Raw genomic sequence first — 6,000 nt, 5'->3', positions numbered from 1 at the left:
AGTCTAACAAATAGCATCATTTGTGATATAACACACACATACAAATTATCCTCAGCATCTGGACAGAGAGGTAAACTGAAAGAAGGGGCAGAATGGCAGGTTAAGTTAAAAGCCTTCCTGATCAGATTAGTTTAAAGTTGTTTTTTAAAGGAATGAATGGAGTCAGCTGATCTATAATTAATTTAGGGAGGTCATTCCAAAGTCTGGGAGCTATACTGCTGAAGGCCCTGTCACCCATGAAGTGCATGGAGGTCATGAGGTTGCTGGAAAGGGGTGTGTTGTGCTCCCGATATGTATGCAAAAGGACGAAGGTCCAAGTCTTTGGAGTCCTGTTTTGCTATATGGCTGTGAGACATGGACGCTGTCTAGTGACCTGAGATGAAGACTGGACTCCTTCGGAACTGTGTCTCCTCAGAGAATCCTTAGGTACTGCTGGTTTGACTTTGTGTCGAGCAAGTGGTTGCTAATGGAGTGCCGAATGATAGATAGATAGATAGATAGATAGATAGATAGATAGATAGATAGATAGATAGATAGATAGATAGTTAGATAGATAGATACTTTATTAATCCCAATGGGAAATTCACATTCTTCAGCAGCAGCATACTGATACAATAAATAATATTAAAGAATGATAATAATGCAGGTGAAAAACAGACAATAACTATGTAGAATGAGGCACATTGCATGCATTGTGAGGGAGCGTCAGTTAGCGGCACTATGGCCAGGTGACACGATTCCCCGAGGGTGATCTGGCTCATAGGATCTTAACTGCTGTGGACCTGAGTGACTGGAGCAGGCCAAGGGGATGCCCATGTAACACCTGGCTGTGGCAGATAGATAGTAATTTCCGCAGGGTAGAACTCGACCACATGTCTGCTTGGGGGGTTGCCAATTGGCAAATTTTTCGTCGTGTAGTGGGTGTGGCAACACAATGTATCAGTGCATGCTCCCTGACCTGACTGTTGACCAACGAATGAGGGGGACATGCGGGTCTTTAATTCAGAGGCACAATTTAAAATAATTTGATAGTAGCTGGAAGGAAGAGTATCTTGAACAAAAGAAGGACTTTGATTCCAAAGTATTTTATAAAAGTAGACAGATTGAGATTGATTCAGGGTTACATCCCGTATCCAGATGATTTCTCAAACTAGTTCAGTAGGTCCAGAATATGCAGATGATCTGAGGATGCATTACCTACAAAGAGGAAAATATTGTTTGTATAAAGAGAGCTTTTATTGTGGGTGCCATGTGCTGATATTGAGGTGAGCGCCATAAAATGAAGTGAATGAAACGTCAAGTTTGGATAGTATGCACTTTTTACGCTACTGCTTTTTATTTAAATGATGATTGTTCTTTTTATTTCGCCTTATACAATTTCTTGTATTAGGAATTTGTTTGTTTTCACATACCCCTTGGGGTCAGAGCGCAGGGTCAGCCATTGTACAGCGCCCCTGGAGCAATTGAAGGTTAAGGGCCTTGCTCAAGGGCCCAGCAGAGTAGGATCTCTTTTGGCAGTGATGGGGATTTGAACTGGCAACCTTCGGGTTACCAGCACAGATCCTTAGCATCTTAGCTGATTCATAACATAACTAAAAATTGTACTCATTGGTGAAGCTCTGCTCTTGCAAACTCTCAGGATTTTTTGTATTTAGCACCATAAGTTCAGGCTTTATTAAAATACACTTTAGTGAGTCAGAATGATTACATTTTAGTACAAAATAACTAAACCAAAACATGCTATAAAAAATGAAAAATGCAGCACTGACAAACACAAGTAGGAGCATGAAACTCGATTTGGTAATTAAATTTGAATTACCAGACATCAAAAGGTGCTTTACAGAACAAGCACAGTTGAAGTATTAAAGTACAAGAAAGAAAGCAAATGGAAATAACAAACAGAAGAGCATCCATTTAGGGAGAGTTGTGTCTGCGATGCCACCTTTGTGGAGTTCCTGTTTGCTGTATGTGGATGATGTTCTGAAAAAAATCCAGTTTGGGAATTCTGTTTATTTATTTATTTATTTGTAGAAACTGAGCTTGCAGCTTTTTAGATTTAACATTTCAAGAAGTGCATGTGTGTGCCATGCAACATGACCCATCTGTCTAGTGAGTTAAACAGCATTCAAAGAGTGTATTTTTTTATGAATCTGCTAAATACTTCCTCCTCATTGTGTCTACGGCCTTTTTTTTCCTTCTTTGAAGTTTGTTTTTTTTTTTTTTTTTTTTAAATTAAGATTTAATATTTGACCATCTCCCAGGTATTTTATCTCATCCTCTCTGGGACAGAGGAACACAAACAACATTTGTATTGTGATTTGTCCTCACTAAGTATTTTCACTGACAAATTATATTTCTTTGTTTATGTAAGTTTATAAAGTATCTTGAAACCAAACACCATTGCAAAGTACTTTGTACCTATGAAGCTTAAGTGCAGTTTCTTCTGCATTCCTGTCACCTGAGCAATTGGAGGTGAACTGATTCGACTCGCTTGTGGGGTCACAGCGAGTCACAGTGATTGGGACTGAAACAATAGCCTGATGATTTCATAAAGGTCTTTGTGTGGTGCACAGCGTCCCAAAGTTCTTCAGAAGTGCAACTGACGTGGCCTGCACGTGCTCACTTTATGAGTTGGAGTCAGAATTGTGGTTTAAGCCCGCAGCCTTATCACTAGGCCATCCTTTCCTTACATCTTATCCAAGTAGCTGACTCTCTCTTCAGTGATTATTTCAGAGTTGAAAATGATAGAAATTTTGTGTGCCGAATATGTGAGGTGTACCGCAAAAGATATAACAATGGGTAGCTCAAAAGCTTTGTATCAATTGTATTAGTTCCTTTGAGAACTGACATTAATTTCTTGCAGTCTGAATTTTGTTTACACTTTGGGAGTACGGGAAAGGCACTATATAAATAAAATGTATTATTACATTACCCCTCCTCGAACCGCCACCTTATCGGGGTGGAGGGGTTTGCGTGTCCCAATGATCCTAGGAGCTCTGTTGTCCGGGGCTTTATGCCCCTGTTAGGGCCACCCAAGGCAAACTGGTCCTAGGTGAGGGATGAGACAAAGTGCGGTTCAGCAGACTTTCTATGATGAATAAAAAATTTGGACGGCATTCTCCCTCGCCCGGACGCGGGTCACTGGGGCCCCCTTCTGAAGCCAGGCTTGGAGGTGGGGCTCGATGGCGAGCACCTGGTGGCCGGGCTTGCACCCATGGGGCTCGGCCGGGCACAGCCCGAAGAGGCAACGTGGGTCCCCCTTCCCATGGGCTCACCACCTATGGGAGGGGCCAAGGAGGTCGGGTGCAGTGTGAGTTGGGTGGTCGCCGAAGGCGGGGACCTTGGCGGTCCAATCCTCAGCTACAGAAGCTGGCTGTTGGGACGTGGAATGTCACCTCTCTGAAGGGGGAAGAGCCTGAGCTAGTGCGTGAGGTCGAGAGGTTCCGGCTAGATATAGTCGGGCTCACCTCGACGCACAGCTTGGACTCTGGAACCAATCTCCTTGAGAGGGGCTGGACTCTCTACCACTATGGAGTGGCCCCTGGTGAGAGGTGCCGAGCGGGTGTGGGCATACTTATTGCCCCCCCCGACTTGGAGCCTATACATTGGGGTTTACCCCGGTGGACGAGAGGGTAGCCTCCCTCCGCCTTCGGGTGAGGGGACGGGTCCTAACTGTTGTTTGTGCGTATGCACCGAACAGGAGTTTGGAGTACCCACCCTTTTTGGAGTCCCTGGAGGGGGTGCTAGAGGGCATACCTTCTGGGGACTCCCTCGTACTGCTGGGAGACTTCAAAGCTCACGTAGGCAATGACGGTGAGACCTGGAAGGGCGTGATTAGGAGGAATGGCCTCCCGATCTGAACCCGAGTGGTGTTTTGTTATTGGACTTCTGTGCTCGTCACGGATTGTCCATAACAAACACCATGTTCAAGCATATGTGCACTTGGCACCAGGACACCCTAGGCCTCAGTTCGATGATCGACTTTGTGGTCGTGTCGTCGGACTTGCGGCCACATGTCTTGGACACTCTGGTGAAGAGAGGGGCGGAGCTGTCAAGTGATCACCACCTGGTGGTGAGTTGGCTTTGATGGTGGGGGAGGATGCCGGTCAGGCCTGGTAGGCCCAAACATGTTGTGAGGGTCTGCTGGGAACGTCTGGCAGAGCCCCCTGTCAGAAGTAGCTTCAACTCCCACCTCCAGCAGAACTTTGACCACGTCCCGAGGGAGGTGGGGGACATGGAGTCTAATTGGGCCATGTTCCGTGCCTCTATTGTTGAGGCGGCTGACCAGAGCTGTGGCCATAAGGTGGTCGGTGCCTGTCGTGGCGGCAATCCCTGAACCCGTCGGTGGACACCAGCGGTGAGGGATGCTTTCAAGGTGAAGAAGGAGTCCTACTGGTCCCTTTTGTCCTGTGGGACTCTGGAGGTTGCTGAGGCAAAAAGTCTGGCGTGGGAGGAGTTTGGGGAGGCCATGGAGAACGACTTTCGGACGGCTTCGAGGAGATTCTGGTCCACCGTCCGGCGTCTCAGGAGAGGGAAGCAGTGCAGTGTCAACACTGTATATGGTGGGGATGGTGTGCTGCTGACCTCGACTCGGGACGTTGTGGGTCGGTGGGGGGAGTACTTCGAAGACTTCCTCAATCCCACTAACATGCCTTCCAATGTGGAAGCAGAGCCTGGGGACTCGGAGGTGGGATCCCCCATCTCTGGGACTGAGGTCACCGAGGTGGTCAAAAAACTCCTTGGTGGCAGGGTCCCAGGGGTGGATGAGATACGCCCGGAGTTCCTCAAGGCTCTGGATGTTGTAGAGCTGTCTTGGTTGACATATCTCTGTAACATCGCATGGACATTGGGGACAGTACCACTGGATTGGCAGACCGGGGTGGTGGTCCCCATCTTTAAGAAGGGGGACCGGAGGGTGTGTTCCAACTACAGAGGGATCACACTCCTCACTCTCCCTGGAAAAGTCTATTCGGGGGTTCTGGAGAGGAGGGTTCATCGGATAGTCGAACCTCGGATTCAGGATGAACAGTGTGGTTTTCGTCCTGGTCACGGAACAGTGGACCAGCTCTACACCCTTAGCAGGGTCCTGGAGGGTGCATGGGAGTTTGCCCAACCAGTCTACATGTGTTTTGTGGACTTGGAAAAGGCGTTCGACCGTGTCCCTCGGGGAATCCTGTGGGGGGTACTCCAAGAGTATGGGGTACCGGACCCCCTGATAAGGGTTGTTCAGTCCCTGTACGATCGGTTTCAGAGCTTGGTCCGCATTGCCGGCAGTAAGTCGAACCCGTTTCCAGTGAGAGTTGGACTCCGCCAGGGCTGCCCTTTGTCACCGATTCTGTTCATAACTTTTATGGACAGAATTTCTAGGCGCAGCCAGGGTGTTGAGGGGGTCCGGTTTGGTGGACTCAGGATTGGGTCACTGCTTTTTGCAGATGATGTTGTCCTGTTTGCTTCATCACGCCGTGATCTTCAGTTCTCTCTGGATCGGTTCGCAGCTGAGTGTGAAGCGGCTGGGATGGGAATCAGCACCTCCAAATCCGACACCATGGTCGTCAGCCAGAAAAGGGTGGAGTGCCCTCTCAGGGTTGGGAGTGAGATCCTGCCCCAAGTGGAGGAGTTCAAGTATCTCGGGGTCTTGTCCACGAGTGAGGGAAGAATGGAGCGTGAGATTGACAGGCGGATCGGTGCGGTGTCCACATGATGCGGGCTCTGCATCGGTCTGTCGTGGTGAAAAAGGAGCTGAGCCGCAATGCAAAGCTCTCAATTTACCAGTCTATCTACGCTCCTACCCTCACCTATAGTCATGAGCTATAGGTAGTGACCGAAAGAACGAGATCGCGAATACAAGCGGCTGAAATGAGTTTCGTCCGCAGGGTGTCTGGGCTCTCCCTTAAAGATAGTGTGAGAAGCTCAGTCATCCGGGAGGGGCTCAGAGTAGAGCCGCTGCTTCTCCGCATTGAGAGGAGTCAGATGAGGTGGCTCGGGCATCTGATCAGGATT

The sequence above is a fragment of the Erpetoichthys calabaricus genome, chromosome 18 (assembly GCF_900747795.2).
Source record: "Erpetoichthys calabaricus chromosome 18, fErpCal1.3, whole genome shotgun sequence".
Classification (NCBI taxonomy): Eukaryota; Metazoa; Chordata; class Cladistia; order Polypteriformes; family Polypteridae; genus Erpetoichthys; species Erpetoichthys calabaricus.
The sequence above is the reverse complement of the archived record's forward strand: the minus strand, read 5'-3'. Positions refer to the sequence as shown.